This window comes from Phyllobates terribilis, unplaced genomic scaffold (assembly GCF_046119375.1).
Source record: "Phyllobates terribilis strain yellow unplaced genomic scaffold, ASM4611937v1 Scaffold_1__5_contigs__length_1240528914, whole genome shotgun sequence".
In the NCBI taxonomy this organism is placed as follows: domain Eukaryota; kingdom Metazoa; phylum Chordata; class Amphibia; order Anura; family Dendrobatidae; genus Phyllobates; species Phyllobates terribilis.
The window spans coordinates 971629219-971648343 of record NW_027362761.1 but is presented as its reverse complement, the minus strand read 5'-3'; the positions used below and the strand labels follow the sequence as shown (position 1 = coordinate 971648343).

The following is a 19125-nucleotide window of genomic DNA, read 5'->3' as shown; positions in this document are numbered from 1 at the left end:
CCAACTCCCAGCATGCTTGGGCTGCTTTAGACTGTCAGTGCATCCTGGGTGTTGTGGTCTTCCCAACACCACCTGTAGGGTCAGAGGCTGCCCTTCATTGCTGTATGACTTACTTTCATGGTGGTCACATTGAATGGCATCTATTACTCTCTTCTGCAGTGGCTCGTCTCCCTAGCTAATAATCAGATACAGATCTCACCGTGTGATATTTCCAGTTGTTGCTTTGATATTATATGTTGACAAGTATATGTAACTACTTAGAGTTGTAACTTTAAATATTATAGATGACTGTGGAGAGCTGCACTACAATAGGCACTTATTCTCCGCTAGAATAAAATCAGGCTTACTGTGGTGCAGGCTTGTAGACATCCATACACATACTTCAGACATTTCTGGAAAAATAACCTATTGTATGGCGGCTTCTCTGTCACTAAAGAGTTGTGTTAGGCTCAGCCCAAGGGAGGGTTATTGCCAGGCACAGCTCAGTGTATATCACCACCACTGAGCGTCAGTCTGTAAAAGAAGCTTCTAAGTTACATAATTTATGATGACCATGAAAGGGTGAAGCAATGAATATTTTCGATGTCCATTTTGGTGCTTAACTGACCACAATAGTTATACATAATGATCTTCACTTTTTATCTTAAAGTACTTATGGAATTTAGACTTTAATCTTTTCTTTTTATTTTTTACTAGATATCAGTATGCTTTATATACATGTATACTTTGTGCAGCATATCACCAAAAGGGTTTATAGTCTTCCAAAAGTCTTCAGCTCCTATTAATAAAGACTGGTCTTTTGCACGCCAGCCTTGATGAAAGGTGTGCTGGGGTAAGATGCGCCAAATTCATCAAGAGGCGCTCCTTTATGTAAAGACCAGCTAGAAAAAAGCAAATGAGAACACTGCTGAAATATGGTTCTCTGTCAGTACTTTACACTGTTCTCTGATAGGGACAGATTCCCTTTATGATATGTGGGCATTTAGAAGGTCTACAATGCTAAAAAAATAAATTCATGTTGTGCAAAAAATGATTGATTAGCAGACTTTGAGAAACTGCATTTTGGTAATAGATATCCAGGCTGCAGAGTTAAGCCCATATTTTCTTCGTATTCAGGCACCTGTTGAATGCTTGTTCTGATGCTATGCAATCACCCTAGTATATTAGGATGAATCTCGGCCTAGAATTTTATTTAATACAGAGTTGTTCATACTCCCTTTAGGGAATATTTACATGTGGCTAGTTTGTTGCTGACATTTTTGCATTTGTTATATTTATGTAAATGGGATTTGCAGTAATCCATACACTCGCATGGAATCCCATTAAGACCTCTTAAAAACACGGACTGTTCTTTATCATTAGTGTTTAATTGGTGATTTTTCACTGATGAAAAAAACACCCAAAAGCTACAGTTTCTCTTACCCATTATTACACTGTTAATAATGGACATCATAAGAATTGCACACAAATGGCTCCTGTGTCCTATCCATGAATTTCATGAACCCTAAGACTTGTTTGGGAAATTTTGATCCATGACTTGGATTAGAAACTGACATGTTATCCTGATTTGTTTGCAGATACACCTTCCACAAAACAGCACAGAAATGTGAACAGCCCCATAGACTATAATGCGTACGTGTTCTGTCTGTGAAAAACACGCTGATACAGCACACACACGATTCACTGATGTCTGAATGAGGCCTAAGATTTATGTATTTTTAGCTACAAAAATTTTGGCACAATTTACACTTCTAACTAATTCCAATATTGACATTTTGAGTTTACTCTACAACAATAAGATCTTCAGGATAGTTGCTTCTGAAGTGTAACTAGTCAGCACAGTATTTTTAGGCTAAGTGTATACCTTGTTTATGGCTGTGTTTGGGCGCATACTCTCAGGATATATATGATTGACAGTGCCAAAATCTACATGGATCAGCCCATCATAGGAAACAAGTGCAAAAAATATGCATAAAACAAGTTATGTAAAAGGAAGTGCAGTTTGCAGCTCTTTCCTTTATAGTTAAATTAACAGTATACAGATGTGTACCTGCCAGATAATGGCCAAATGACCACACTTCTGACTTCGCTCTAGTAAATGATAGTCTATAGGAATGTTAAAGGGGTTGTCCACTTTCAGGAAAGTGGTTCACAACTATGTAAAATACCTAAAATATCAAAGTAATTAGGTCTAACTGTCCATGGTCCAGTGTAGGCTCCTTGCTGCTGTTGCTGTTGTTGTGACATCATATCTACAGCACGCGTCACTGCTCTAGCCAATCGCTGGGCTAAGCCTCGCCTGCTGTCAATCTCGGCACTGTTGCTGCGCTCAGTGGTTACCTAGATAAGTGACTTGATGTCACCACTACAGCCAAAACACTGAGACCGCAACATTGGTGCTGGACTCAGGGAGGCGAAGTACATGCTATTTTTAGTATTTTACAGAGTTTGGGGCCCACTTTCCTGAACGTTGACAACCCCTTTAAAGTATACGTCGGGAATATATTCCATTATATCCTTTCAGCTGTATGCACAAATGCAATGTATGTATGTGATGTTTCTTAGGTGTTATTCACATTTATGAACTGTAGCAAATAGGCAATGTGTATATAGAGCCCATTTATACCACTAGATGACAGGTAATCAGCGGAGCCAGCTAAGTCCCTGTGTAATCCAGGATGTGTGGCAGTGTTGCATTGTGCATCAGACTATTTTTGTGGCATTCTTAGAACACGACCTTACCATCTAGATGGTAAAATGTAATACACACCTGTCCATATCGTGCGTTCAGTGTTCTTCTTTTCAATTTTACTTTAAAAATCTGCGAGATCATTGCAAGCTGTTCTTACAACAAAGTGAGGGCGATGTGTCTGTGTCATGGTGGCAGCTGATTCAGCAGCTTTTGTCCCTCAGTTTGGGTAATGTAGTATGGCGCGGTGGCGCTGTGGGTTGTGGCAGGAAGTGAATTGCAGGCTGTAATAGGCAATGAAGTACACAAAGCCTACAGAGCTGTCATATTAGAGGTGATGACGATGTTGCAGTCTGGTTATGTAACTGCACATTTGGGTTATGGGTGGTGATAGGTAATTGATTTATTGTTTTTGTTTTCTGTCCCGGTGCTCAGTTCAAGGTTTGTATCGATGCCTTTCATCTGACAACACATGAAGTCAGCCACATCACCATCTGCTATGTCTCGGCAGAGACGTAACAGTGATAATATGATACTTATAGATAGTTCAACTATCCGTAATATGCTTCACATTTCTTTGTGTTTGTAGGCATTTGGGGTCATCAGAAATTATATGGGAAGTAAAATGTTAGGCATGTGAGAACGATCCCCACAGTTTGAAGAGGTGGGACCCCTGCAAACAGCTGCACATTGGCAGGTGGAATGGCAGGAGAACTCAAGGGTAAAAGTCCCTGTAAAGATCTAATGAACAAGGCGCTTTAAATTTAAAATAAAAAAAATGCTTTAAGGGGTTGTCTAAGGCTGGAAGCCCCTTATTATTGGCCCCAGGATGCGTCCTGCAATAAAAGAAAAAAAATGTATGATTACTTTGCAGACGAGCACCATTCCTCTGATCTCAGCGCCGTGTGCACTACTGGTCACCTGACATAATGTCATGTGACTGATGCAGCCAATCAGCTGCCACTCAGTCACTCACGGCCTTCAGTTTTGTCTGAGCACAAAAACAGGGCCCGCTGCATCATTGCATTTCCTCCAGTATTTTGGTGTGAAACCCTCTATTAGGGCGCAGTCAGATGGTCTTATTAATCGAAGCACAATGCACGGACTGGCTGGTGGCTCTTTCAACCCAAGCGTGACAGCTTCATGTATTTCTGTGCAGCCGTCACGCTCAGGTTGTGTCCTGAGAATTGGCAGAGGGGAATAAGCCAACACGGTAGAGGTAACCTACCCCTTCTTGAGACTTAAAAAATTGGTCATGTTAATATCCAGCTGGCTGATCCTTCTTTCTCCCTACATCTGCATTGGGGGTAGAGACGACAGATCCCCATACACATTATATGATAGCACAGTCCCACTAAAATCAATGACTTTGGCTGACTAATTTAGTGTATCATATCAACAAACAAACACAAGCTGAGTCCGCCCAGTTTCAAAGGAAGATATAAACACAATTATTAAAATTAAATCATTTTTATTTCCAATTAATTAAAAAAAACATTTATATATGAAAAACAGGTAATTTCAAAATCACAAAGTCATATCTCAATCACGAACTTATGTTATTGTGGTAGGCTTTCTCCTTTTATATTGGCAGTGTCAAGATACTCAAATATCAATTTCTATTGCACTCATTCCCTAATAATAAAGTGCTGAAGACAAGATTTTTAATAAATTATATCCCCTTAATCTAGAATTCAGAGACACAAAGTGCAAGTGCAAAAGTTTTTCCCTCTCTGTATACTAAAAAAATATATACATATATTAATCTATTTTATATTTTGTATTTAAGACAATGTAATGTGAAAAAAGCGGGGAGGGGTGTGGGGGGGGGGGGTCTCATCTTCACAAGTCAGACATTGAGCCATGTAAGTACTCTCCTTAGAATTATCATGCCTGCTGTCTGTGAACTTTAAATGAATTGGTTCTTACATTCTCATCATGTTACCCATGAAATTAATTGTTGCTGGTTCCACCCCCCCTGCTTTTTTCTCCTTTTTTGAAATTACATTGTCTTAAATACAAAATATACAATAGATTAATATCTTCATATATTTTTTTAGTATACAGAGAGGGAAAAACTTTTGCACTTGTACTTTGTGTCTCTGAATTCTAGATTAAGGGGATATAATTTATTAAAAATCTTGTCTTCAGCACTTTATTATTACGGAATGAGGGCAATAGAAATTGAAATTTGAGTATCTTGACACTGCCAATATAAAAGGAGAAAGCCTACCACAATAACATAAGTTCGTGATTGAGATTTGACTTTGTGATTTTGAAAGTACCTGTTTTTTATATATACATTTTTTTTTTAAATTAATTGGAAATAAAAATGATTTAGTTTTAATAATTGTGTTTATATCTTCCTTTGAAACTGGGCTGACTCAGCTTGCGTTTGTTTGTTGATATGATACCTTGAACTGGAAGTTGTAATCTATTGACCTTCCTTTTGACCTGACTGTGTATGGTCTCCTGTGCTCTGCAGTGTGGCCCCAGGAGGGAATAAGCATTACACAGCGCTTCTTCATATACAGGGCAGGTCCTCCAGTGCCACTGACGCTCTTTGTCACCGCTCTCTGTGGCCAAGAGATGAGGATCCGCATTACCTGAGTATTCCCTAGAAGAACATAACAAATGAGTTTTCTGCCCTTGACAGCCCTTTTAATGTAGTTTTACCAAGACGCATTACACACTGAAAAGGTTTAGTGGGCCCTTTAATGTGTACCACTGGGTTGAGGGGTCTACTGAATTAAATTGAGATTTGCGGCAATTCTCAACTACATTTTAATTAAAGAGCATTGTATTGTTTTATCAAGTTGGAAATGTCTACCCAGTCATTATATCCGTTTGGGGGGAAACGAAGAGCCAGATACTGTAACGAAGCCCACTGTGATTGTTGTACAGAAAGTGTTAAGTATGGGGATTGTACTAGTGAATTTCCAGGCCGATGTGCTACAAAAGCTCAGAGACAAACATGTATTGGTTCTCTTTGTTATCCTCCAGATGTTCTGGGAACAAATATAACTAAAAATCAGCCAAAAAGAAAAATCAGGCTATGTTCATATGCTGCCACGTCTTTGCAGCGTTTTTTCTGCAGCCAAAACCTGCTCTCTTGGCAATAAAAAATGCTGCGTTCAAAACTCAGTTTTTGCTGCTTTTTTGGTGCACATGATATGTGTGATTTGTCTAGAGTATGTTTAATAAAGTTTGTTTTATTCAGCAAAAATGCAGCAAAATCTGTTTGCTTTGTCTTTTGCTGCGTTTTTGCACTTTCTCATTGCTTTTTATGTTTGAAACAATTGACAACCTATAGATAAAGAAAACGTTGCAATTCTCATATTTAGTCGGGGTGGGTGGGGGGGGAAGCGTGTGCATGAGATCTCTGAAATCTGATAGCTTTTGCTGGTATTATAAAAAGCCGCTTCTTTTTTGCAGGGAAAAAAAAGTGCCGCAAAAAACGCTCTGCAAATATGCTGTATGTGAACATAGCTGGGTATATCACACTGCATCTCTTTCAGGCAAATTCCCACTTGAAAAAGCGCTCAATGAACATGAAAAATAATGTAGAGGAACGTCACTATGACTTGCTGTGCATTTGTTCTGTCTTTTTTAGCTTCTTTTGACCATTTCAGGCTTCACAAGGCATGAAGAGGCTGAAAAATTAACTTGGCCATTCTTCAGACGGCTTCTGTTTGGAAATTACCACTATTTTATATGTAAAATGAAACAAAAAAAGACGCCAGCGGCAAAGCCACTGCAGAAACTCTTCAGGAAAAACAGCTGTCATTTTCCTAAAGTGTCTTGTGCTTCAAAAACTGCACAGGTACTCCGAAGTGTAAAAGGCGCCGTGTGCACATGCCCTTAGCTTGATTATCTTCATTAATTCTGTTCATATTAGCATCTATAAAACATACATTACTTTGCTGTAGTACTTACATCCTCTTTGTGCTGTCTTCCTCTCCACAGATTCCAGTTCCAGGTCACATTGGCTTTCCGATCGTGCACGTCTGTCTTCAGAATTAAGACTGTAAAGGCATGAAGACCATCACCGAGCAGTGGTAAACCGAATACGAGGGGTCTCGGAGTGATATTGCCCAATTCTGTTATGTTAAAAGCTTCAGACTGGATTCCTGCAATAATCCATTAACGTTTAAAGGAGTCGTCATTCAACCAAACCATAAAGTGCCTGCAGCAGTGTAACCCTAAAGAAGAAGACCAGAAGCTGGTGTGATATTCCGAATACTGTTCCTGGTTGTCTCCGCTATGGATTTGTTATATTCGTCCTGACAGGAGCACAACTGAAAGCTGCTTCTATCAAAAAGGGAATTGAGAGCCATCAGCCGCTGCTCTCCACTGGGCTGTCTGCTCCAACAGGTGAGCCCCAAATCCAAACCCTTCTTTTCAATGTGCGGGTAACGAGAATTTCTTCATAGTGTTTTGTTATATACAAGCATTTGTTGCTTTTGTAGGGGTGTAATTGTGCTGTGTTGCTATTTCCCTATTTGTCGGGGAGGTCTTTCATTAGCGCTTATTACCAATTCTCATTATTTTGCTTCCACTTGCTGGATTTTTAAAAGTGTATAAAAAGGAGCATTATCTATTTTCCTGTTATTTGCTCATCCTCTGAGTGTATTATATTAAGGCTGCCATCATGATAGGGTTGGTTGTGATGACTATTAACCATTTTGATCAATACAGTCTGTGGGTTTGTCCATGTCTACATGCAATAAGCAATTATTACATTTTATGGGAATGGGGGTGTGATATTGTACTCCTATGTTTTTAAATGTAACTTTTTACAATTCGTCAAAATGGATGTTCTCGGCACCATATATTTAAAGGCTTAGGTCAGTACTTTATTATTGATGGTCTATCATAGATTAGGCCATCAATATCTGGTGGGTAGGAGTTAAACGGTATATAAATGACTGGACTGCTGTGTCGCACCTCCACTGATCAGATATTAATGGGCTATCTTTAGGATCGGATCACACAACAGATTTTTTTTTTTCTCGTCCAAAAAAATCTGTCCCATTATGCTGAGCACACTCTGAGCACACTCTGACCCAATTTTCCCTGATGTGGGGTAAAAAATAGTACATGCAGTCTGGCTATGTGCAGTCCAATGTTTTCCACAGACCCATTTACTTAACAGTCATCAGTGATGCTCGTTTCAGGGGCTGGGCTAGTCCTTGCTCTGTTGCTGTGCAATGTACACAATGACAGCGCTCTCTGTTTCCGGCTCAAACCAGCAGTAACGAGCTGGCAAAAGAGTGCGTTGTCAGAATACCAGGCGTGCGGAGACCAGCGCCGCCCCGCTATTGATGTCACTTGTCACTGCAACCTCTTCCTTCTGATGACTCTCCGTTTGAGTATCCCAGCATGCAGTAGTATTCTCTAACAAAGCATCATCAAAAAGGAAGTAGCGGAAAAAAAGAAGAAAAACAGTAGTGTAGTTAGGCAATTTTTAACGCAGGTATATTAGAAAATAGTTTAGATTCTGGTACTAAATAGATAGGGATTTAGGATGAAAATGAATTTGGACTTCGGACCATCCCTTTAAGTGACTGCCCTCTATAACACCCATATGTCTTAATAGGCGATGGAGGCGTCTTTGTGAATTGGACATGAGCATATACATTGGAAGGCTCGTATTGATGATGGCAGGACGAGACGTTGCTTTCCCTGGTGCTGCCTCCAGCTGCTGACAATAGCAATCAGAGGTGGCAGCTGCAGAATCAGACATGGTGGTCCGGTTGCCTTGACAGTCCTAGGATGCCCAGACCTGCTGGTGCTGAGCTTAGTGTAAGTGAAGATGAAATGAAAATACTTGGATTAATCAGTCTTTATATATTATTTTAAAAACAATATTATTTTATTTTTAACCATCACAGTTAGTTTTGTATATATCTGTAGTCATGTCTGGGTGTTCTTAAATCTGTATAATCTACCTGTCAGGCATTATTGGTGTCATGTCGTCTTTCTTCTACAACCTGTGCCTCTAGGATATTGAGGTGATTGTCATTACTTCACTGTGTGCAGTGCTTGGAGTATACGGCCTCTTCGATTTCTTATGCACGATGGTACCATGATACAAGAAGGTGTAGGTTATCTGGAAAGGCAGCTGCTGCTGAGTGGTTACCATCTAGTGCCATCCACGCTGTAGAAGGTTATTTTTCTACCTTCTGTTGTAGCAATGATGTCCTTCGGGAATCCTGTATGTCATCTTTCTATTCTGGTTGTATTAAATAAGCGGTTTGTGACCGAGTCATTCCAGGAGGATGGCCCAAGGGTGCGCGCCCAAGGGTGGCCACTGTCAGGATGGATGTCGAGGCATCAGTCCACTATAAGGTGCCGCTGTAAAGAAAGATATAACGCATGGTGTACGTTTCTTTGCATTAGGCCTCTGTATAGGGAAGCACAGTCTGCTGAGGTTTCCTTTACAGTACAACTAACAATATGTAGATGCAAACCTGTCTGATGGAGGCTGAAAGAACACACTTTTAGTGTCAGTTTGGTGAATGCGGGCCCATGGGAATAGTACACTATACATCAAGAAAAGCTCCTGACATATACAGTTAGGTCCAGAAATATTTGGACAGTGACCAAATCTCCATGCTTTGGTCTCTGTTTGTCACTTTTATGGACCTAAAATGATACAACTGAGAAGCAATTGAAGTGTAGACTTTCAGGTTTAATTAAAGGGGTTGAACAAAAATATCCTGTGAAACATTGAGGAATTGCAATCATTTTTCTACAAAGCCTCCTCATTTCTGGGGCTTAAAAGTAATTGGACAAATTAAGTTTACCATAAATAGCATTTTCATGTTTAATACGTTGTAGAGAATCCTTTGCAGGCAGTGACTGCCTGAAGTCTGGAAGCCATGGACGTCACCAAACGCTGGGTTTCCTCCTTTGTGATGGTTTGCAGGCGTTTACTGCAGCTGACTTCAGTTGTTGCTTGTTTGTGGGTCTTTCTGCCTTAAGTTTTTGTCTTAAGCATGTGAAATGCTGCTCCATGGGGTTGATATCTGGTGATGACTCGACCATTGCAGAACATTCCACTTCTTTGCGTTAATAAACTCCTCGGTTGCTTTCTCAGTATGTTTTGGGTCATTGTCCAGCTCTACTGTGAAGTGTCATCCAATCAACCTTGCTTCATTTGGGTGAATCTGAGCAGAAAGTATCGCATGTACACTTCAGAATTCATCCGGCTGCTTCTGTCTTCAACAATAAACACTAGTGACCGAGTGTCATTGGAAGCCATTCATGCCCATGCCATCACTCTGCCTCCACCGTGTTTTTTCAGAGGATCTGGGGTGCTTTGGATCATGAGCTGTTCCAAGACTTCCCTATGTTTTCTTCTTCCCATCGCTCTGGTACAGATTGGTCTTCGTTTCGTCAGTCCAAAGATTGCTTTTCCAGAAGTGGGCTGGCTTGTTTAGATGTTTTTCGGCAAAGTCTAATCTGGCCTTTCTATTTATAAGGCTGATTAATGGTTTGCATCTTGTGATGAACCCTCTGCATTTGCTCTCATGAAGTCTTATCTTTATGGTAGACTTAGATACTGAAACACTTACTGCCTGGAGAGTGTCCTTCACTTGGATGGATGTTATGAAGGTACCAAACTGTTCATTTTGACACTCCTAACATTTCTGTGATCTCTGATGGATTTCAGTTTTGTTTTTCAGCCTTATGATGGTCTGTTTCTCTTCCATTGAGAGCTCCTTTGACCGCATGTTATGGGTTCACAGCAACAGCTTCCAAATGCAAATGCCACACCTGGAATCAGCTCCACATCTTTTACCTACATAATTGATGGTGGATTAACGGGGGAATAGCAGCCCCTTTAAAGAGCTTTTGAGATAATTGTCCAATTATATTTGGTTCCTTTAAAAAAGGCAGCTACATACTAAAGAGCTGTCATTCCTAATCCTTTCTGCAATTAGGATGTCAATCCTCAAGTTAAAGCTGAGAGTCTGCACATTAAGCCCATATTGATTATATAACTATATCTTGAATATGTTTTGGTAAACAGCTAAAATGCCAAAACTTGTGTCACTGTCCAAATATTTCTGGACCTAACTGTATACTTTAGGCTAAATGCACGGACCTTGTGTATTTTTAGCCTTTGATATGTTATTATTTAGAATCGGTCGAAGGGATCTCATAAAAGATATCTTATAACTAGCCCATGCCAACACAATATCATTACGGTGATGTGGTCCATAGGATGAAATGGGACGCATTGTTTTTCCTCTGCACTGCTTCCCTGGTGATGGCTGATTGTAAGGGTCCATGTACACAATACACATTGCCCCCTGAGATACATATTGTCTGGATAAAGCGTGTGTTACAGATGTGTATGACACACAGGTAATATGGCTGAGATTGTACCCTTAGGATTTCCTTCCATTTGATCCCTTTTAAGCCACTGAGGTGCATTTTTCTGTATGAAAAAAATACTCACAACCTGCTTTGTTGTTGCAAACGTATAATCCAGGTTCACATACTGGGTCCAGTTTGCTAGATTTTCGTGTTACAATAAAAGCAGATCCAAAAAGGAAAAGCAGTACTACATTTCCCTAAATCGGATAGTTGTGGGCTAATGCAGCACACTTCTTATCGCTGTACTATGTGAACAAGAGTTCTTGGTCTATGAAGCCATTTATAGCTTAGAGGGCTTATGCCGATTGTAAGAATGTATTATTCAGCCTTAGGATGGACAACTAATATTAGATCAGTGCGGGTCAGGCTCACCACAAGCTAGCCAAGGTGGCTGGCCACGGTGCTGAACAAGCTGCTGCTTTCACTTGATTGGGACAAGGCCACAATACCAAGTGCAGCATCCATTTTTAAAACTTAGATAACCCCTTTAAATGATTGTTTTTAGCAATATATTGAATGGATTTAAACTTGATCCACAAAGAGGATTCTTCTACGTAGCAACCCATTCAGTGCAGTAGTGACAGCTCGACTCTGGCCCCTATGACAGGTTCCTGTCCACCATATATAAAGGCGTGGGGGGTAAGGTTCTGGTACCTGGGTCACCTACCAATTATCAGAATAACTTGGTTCCAGTGCTGGGCTCACTGGAGAGGTTGCCCTGAGTGTGATTTTATGCTGACTTCATACGTCTGTAACACACGGGCCGTAATCACATTTTCTTGGTCGCTGCACCTTTGCAAAAAAATGCAATTAAAAGTTTTCAAAAAATCAAATGCACACCAAAAAGATAACAACAATTATGACAGCACACCACACAAAAAACAAGACCTCATGCGACTATGTTGACGAATAAATAAACTTTGCTTCACTTTGAAGAAGCGATGGGGGGCACGAGAGTGCTAAAATGAAAAAAATGTCTGTGCCTGTAAGGGGTTAATGAATTGTCTGTTTCTGCTGCAATGTTAGGCCTTCAATATTAGGTATACTATCTCGTCATTCTTCTTCTTTCCTCCTACAATTCACCCTTTCATTTATTTTTTCCTTTGCAGAGACGTTTAAGCACTGGGTAGAAACATACGGAGCGAGAGCCCTCTTAAGGGGTTTCTGGAGTTTCGTAATCCAACAAAAGGTTGCATTATTAGCTTTAATGAACAAATCTCTGTATTGACAAAGGCATAGTGGTAGCTTTGTAGGAGTTCTTTTTTCTATGGAGTATTGTGCTAGGAAGGGAAATGATGCTCATTGACCTTTCTAATGCGCAGTATATGTTATTCTTTGTATTGCTGAAGGATGAATGAAAAAGCAGGAGACTTGTCTCACCATCGGGGAACAACTGAAAATTGTTATTGATGAAGGTCTCGTGTCTTTTCGTGTGATTCCCATTGTCTTGCGTAACCCTGGGCTTCTGCTCGCTCTCAGGACGTGTTCTCTGTAGTGCATTCACATTGGTTACATTGTACATACACATAACACCTGTACCTCCATAAATACCGCATGTGGTGGATGGACATGAAGGGGAAATGGGCCGCTTCTTCCTTCAGCAGCTGCCTTACTCTGATGGACTGCAATAGCCACATCACAATGCCATTTCAGTTCCTGCTGTTCCTTTACTTTATTGGTTGTGATCCTTCATGGTGCCTTCTAGTCTAGGTATCCAAAATTCTGTTGTACAGTAAACTAACCCTATGCTACACATACAATATACTAGTTATTTTACTCTCATGGGGACCTGAATAGGGGTCTTTATTGTCCTGTAAAACATCAAAATGTACTGTGTAATCTTCTGGAGCCTCCAACACAATAGTGAGGCTAGCCATAAGTTATGTCAGGACACTGCTCTTGAAGTGCCATTCTCATATGCTTTATTTACTTCTTTACTTTTTGACCTGTTTTCTGTTGATGTTTTTGGAAGTCCTTCTTGTGCCAGAAAAACATATTTCCTCCTGGACTGGGGTCTGACTGGCTCCTAAGTCTTGGGTCATTTCTCCCCAGCTGTTGCATTTATTGGGTGATACAGTAAAGAGCAGCTGTATCTTCAATTAAGGTTATATAAAGTGAATTTTCCGATGATTATTATTTTCCTCTGCTGCTTCATGCCTGTAAAAGATTGTTTCATGTTTTTTGTGTCTTCCTATTTTTCCATCATAAATTTTTACTTAATTTAAAGATGAATACAGAAAGTGATGTCACTCCCTGTTTAGAGAGGATCTGTCTCCAGATTTTTTAATAAATAGAACTTAGACCTGATAAGGATGCTGTGTTTACTTCAAAAATCCATTTCAAAATGACTGTATAATCCTTTAAGTTTAATTCTGTCTCCACCCTGTCTTGCCTGATTGACAGCTCCTCAGTGACCCTTCTCTCTGCTGCGAGTGGAGATCTCACACTGCTCCGTACAAGCTGCAGCTGTCAGTCAGGCAGAGTTAGCGGAGACTGAATACGGAGAGATTTCGTTCTACAGCTAGACTCCTAAAGTGCTCCTCTTAATAGCAAGATTATGCAGCCATGCTGAAATTAATTTTCAAAGTAAGTATACCAGCCTCATCAGATCTATCTAATGTATGCAGTTTGAATTGTGAAATCTGGCGGCCGATCTGCTTCACATTACCTTTGATAAAGATGTGCCATTATAAAATTATATATATATACCACCGTTTTCTGTAGCCTGTCCTTTTTTGCCTGTTGTCAGCTTTCCTGAAACCGTCTCAGATTGAACCTAGTAAGTGAATAATTTATGTCTAAAATTGCTCCATCAGTGGAATATTACAGTGATCTGGCTTTGGCCTGCCTCATCTAATTGGCGTCATTTTGCAGAGTGTTTTGCTGCCTGATATTTTACACGTTCGTTGGGGATGAGAAGATGGAGATATGTGAGGGGCGCAGGATCAGGGGCTGGTCCTGTGCTGCATTTACCATGTAACAGCTGCACCTCCGAGTACACACGTCCTGCGTCCGGTGTATCTTCTCCTATCAGAAACCTCTTTCTGTGCAAATTTATTATACATTCTGTCCTCTGTTTTTTATTTGCAATATTTCCTTGTGATTCGCATTTTTTAAAGTGAACCTGTCACGTCCTAGCTGCCCTCTGCTGCACTAACAACGCTATGGGGCAGTGTAATGTGCATCACTAACCAGCTTTTTCCATTAAAATTGGTGCAGCTATAATGATGTTTTTTTTTTAATCTGTAATCTACTTAGATCCTACCTGTGTTTTCAGTCATAGGGGTGTGCTTGTCATATTCAGTCATGGGCGGGCGCAGCATTCACTCACTGCTGGCGCCGCCCATGTATTTGAATCCTGCTCCTGGCAAGCGCTGATATTGTGGGGTGCAGGTGGTACTTGTATATGTCCGGCCGCCTGCGCAGTGAGACTGTGTGATTACCAGCTTCACTGCGCATGCGCTATAATGCGCTATGTTCCCGGCGCATGCGCAGTGAAGCTGGTAATCACACAGTCTCACTGCGCAGGCGGCCGGACATATACAAGTACCACCTGCACCCCACAATATCAGCGCTTGCCAGGAGCAGGATTCAAATACATGGGCGGCGCCAGCAGTGAGTGAATGCTGCGCCTGCCCATGACTGAATATGACAAGCTCGCCCCTATGACTGAAAACACAGGTAGGATCTAAGTATATTAAATGATAAAATCATTATAGCTGCACCAATTTTCATGAAAACAGCTTGTTAGTGATGTACATTGCTGCACTAACAACACTATGGGGGCAGTGTAGAGGACAACTAGGACGTGACAGGTTCCCTTTAAATAAATGATCACTTATCCATTGAAATTAATTTTGTGATCACTTTATCCAGCCCCTTTTGTCCAGTCTTAGGGCTCCTGTCCCAAATCCCCTGTCCTGGTGATTGGTGGAGGAACTGGTTTTATGGATTACAAAATGCGATGTGCGCAATGAACAATTTTTGGTGTAAAGCGTGACTGATCACAAGCCTTTGCCTTTTCTTGTGTGATCACATCTAACCAGGCTTTCTCCGTGGATTTAGTCTAGGCAGTATATGAAGACCGATGCCTGTGAGACTGCAGCCCAGCTGGCTCCATATAGTGTACGTACATAACCCGGATCTGTTATTGCTGGAGCACGGCCCATATTTATGGAATTTTCTTTAATAAATGGCAGTTCATTGAGGCTTTCTAATCTCATTCCCAGCTTTTTTTTATCCTTGTATGGAATTCTTCTTGTGGTCATTAATATCACTGAAAGTCCGTTATCATGGGTCTATCAAGTAAAATGCAGAGCTATCCATGCTATGTGTGCTTTACACATCTCATACTGTAATATCTGTATTTTAAACCTTTTTGACCCAGCCACAGATCATCATCACCCAAAAACGAGAAAAAGACTGTTCATATAGTGATATATTTTGCTAGGCATTTGGCATATTTGGTTGGAGGATTCTTCTGTTAGTCTAGCCAACATAGGCTGCCCTCCAATACAAATTTTGATACTTTCCATCTTTCCAAATGTTTCTATATAGACCTCACTATTACATGACCTCAGTCTGGTTGCGAGCCCACCCGCAATCTGTGAAGGTGCCTTCTACATTAAATGAGAAGTAGATGCACTTGTTATGTCACATAAGGTGACCGTACATGTTAGACAGAACCTGGCTGAACTCGCTAATCCTGGCAGAATCTTATGAATATATAAAGTGTGTCGGAGCCATCTGGCTTTTACTCCAATGGCAGATCTGAGATGAAAAGGATAAGGCATGTTGGATTTCAATATGCCCTATCCTGTGTTCCTACATGTGAAAAGCTGCTTATTCTGCACAGAATAAAGGGCATGCATCTTAATGGTTGCATCGGTATAAACAAGGACTGTTTTTCAATGTGTATGCCAACTATAGGATTGGTAAAAAAAAAAAAAAGCCTCTCCATATACTATCTGTTCAAAGAATATTTTGTGGCCACCATTGGATGCTTCCAGTATGTATGTATGTATAGGAGTTATATAGGTAATCCTACGCTTAAAGGGGATTTGTTACCAGTTGAAAAGTGACCCTGTTCTGCTCTTATTTCATTCTCGCTGCTCTCCTGAGTATTCCGATTTTTTTTATTTTTTTTTTTATATAAATTTCCTATTAGGTTCCAGAGATATGGGCCTGTTTATTTTGACTGCTGTTTTATCTATCGCCTGAGAAGCGCACACATGGGGAAATACAAGGATATGATATTTCTGGAGATACAAATGATTTTCCTTGGGGGGAAAATCATTTGTATGATATAAAATGTCTTTTGTGTCATTCTTTCCCAATGAACCCAGCAGCCACAGTCTGCGAGTGCTCCTCAGATTAGGGCTAGCTGTAGATACAGGATTGATACAATGGCCTCATTTGCGTGACAATTGACAATCACTTCTCTGAGCCAGAAATGTGCTCCCAGCTTCTTCCTCCGCTCCTCATGTAAAGTATGGGGGAATCCGGGGGTAGTGTGTGGTGGGGGGCTGACTTGCATTATTTAGCTACTGATATAAATGATTTCTATTACATGACATGGTGGTTCCATCCTTAGCTATTGCGATGCTTATATTGGACTGTGTGGACGAGCAGACGACTTCCCTGCATCAGTGATCCCCTGCTTAGTGTTTGGTAAGTGAATCCTAATAGTGGATGTGCCTGGGAGCTGAGCGATATGTTATGTTACCCCTCCTCCCTCTTCTGTCCTTATGGGACCTCTTTACGGATATCTGTGTAATACTATTTGCATATACAGTATTTAGCTAGGTGACTTTTTATTTTTACTTTTTATCTTTATCTAATACTCTCCACTGCATGATTATGTAAAGGGATGCATTAACCAGTGAAAATCTGGCAGCAGCCTTTGTATGGGCAGCAGGAGACACACCAGTGTGTAGGATTTCCAGCATCTGTGCTTGCGAGGAGTGTGCATGGATATGTAACTAATCAGTCCTGTGGCAGCGCGCTTCTGCAGTCTGTGTGCGCAGATAACACTTCACTGGCACTGACTCCGTACCCTGATTTGCATGAACAGACCTAACGCTGCAGTGTGCATGGATTTATTCAGCCTCGGTCTCCTTGATCTCATCAGCTATTCCAATAGTGTATGCAGCACATTCATGTATGCCGCCTTGTAGCTGTTGTACTAATTGGTATCATTGTTCGGAAGAGATGTACTGATGACACTGGGAAATGTTGGGTTTTATCTCTGACTGTGATCCTCATTAATTCTGCAATGCCAAAACACTATGGGGTGCGGATATTACTGGTAAAATTGGGACATAGGAAATTGGAGACGTTTCCCATGTCAACCAGTCTAATGGCAGTTTTCATTTTCATATCAAATGAATAGGAGCTGATCTGCAGTACCTGGCAATACATTGTGTACACCCATGCGCTGGCAGGTCTGGTAACAGGATATCGGTGGGGTACTGTGTGCAGGACACCCACTGATCCGGCACTGATGACTTATACTGTGGATAGGTCATCAATATCTTGGTGGTGGTAAAATCCCCCCCAAACGCAGCAATATTACAGAGGTTTTACGCTTTCTAGAGAATCCAGATAAACTCACTGAATGCTTATCCATCACATATTTTGTAGAGGGTAAAGGTAGGTCTACATGGGATGGAAAAAGAAAAAGTGAATTTTGCCTGCGGACTTGCACAGGAAAAACCTGCAAAATAGATTAGCCACTATGTGAACTTAAACAAATTCCATCTATATGCTGCAGAATTTTTCTATATGGCAGCGGCTTCTCCCCACTGCACGCATGGCCATCAGCTACTGGTGGAGTATGGGCACTTTTATTAATAGTTGACCTAAACATGATTTTCGGGCTCCCTGGGTAGACCATTTAAAGTGAATGGGAGTTGTGCTGCAGTATCCGAGAATGACCATTACACAGTGCAGGGAGCTGTGCGGCTCCCGCTCTGTCACGGCTCCCGCTCTGCCACGGCTCCCGCTCTGCCACGGCTCCCGCTCTGCCACGGCTCCCGCTCTGCCACGGCTCCCGCTCTGCCACTGCTCCCGCTCTGCCACGGCTCCAGCTCGGTCACGGCTCCAGCTCTGACATCCAGCTATCCAGGGAGCTGCAAACAACTGGTGTGCCAAGTGTCTTATATTGATAACCTGTCCAAAGGATTTGCCATCAATATTGAAGTCTTAAACAACCCCTTTAATACCATTCTTAAACGGGTATTAAGTTCTTAGACATTTATTGCAATTCTACAAGGTATGTCATAAATGTCTGATAAATGTAGATTATACCTCTAGGACACCCAGTCTGTATCCCTCAGTTACAGCCTCGCGCTATTTACTGCAGCTGCCAGATGAGTCCCCTTATATCAGAATAAGGAAATGTATTGCTGGTGAAATCTTCTCCAGGAGTGTCCTAATGTGCGCTGTGATGGAGTCATTGTTGTATTTCTCTCCGTCCACACCTACTTCACCACATATTGCAAAATCTCCTATTAGATTACATAGAAGTTATTGTGTCTGATTCTCACTGCACCGAGTACCTTCCTTACCTGCGTGTACATCGCACCAGCTATCCATGGACTGCTCTATCATTGGTACAAGGTCACATATAGAAAGGTAGACAATCTGTGCAATACCAAGCTTAAAGAGTAACCATCGTTTTAATTTTATTACATAAATCATTAGTACACATGAAAATAAGCAACTCTGCAATATATCTCATCAGAGAAATCTGCTTCTTTCTCTGTCAGGACTGATCAGTTATTATCAAAATTCTCAACTCTGAGATAAAATCTGTATTCAGTGAGAACAGACTTTCCCATTACTAAGATAGGAGATGGCAGCTGCTATTGATAAGATTCCATGTAGATGGTAGGGGGAGGAGCTTCAGATAGAGCTCCTCCTCCCCTCTACATAGGAGATGGCAGCTGCGACTGATACGATTCCATGTAGATGGTAGGGGGAGGAGCTTCAGATAGAGCTCCTCCTCCCCTCTACATAGGAGATGGCAGCTGCGACTGATACGATTC

The 19125-nt window shown here is 41.1% G+C and overlaps 1 protein-coding gene across 1 annotated transcript in view; it reads left to right on the top strand.

Annotated features, from left to right (window-relative positions):
- The window catches only part of FBXW7 (F-box and WD repeat domain containing 7), a 175602-nt gene that overhangs the window by 2007 nt on the left and 154470 nt on the right, over positions 1-19125 (top strand). The window contains exon 2 of the mRNA XM_073642533.1: positions 6656-7063. The gene's annotated coding sequence lies outside the window, so the exon portion shown is untranslated. The remainder of the gene's footprint in view (positions 1-6655; positions 7064-19125) is intronic.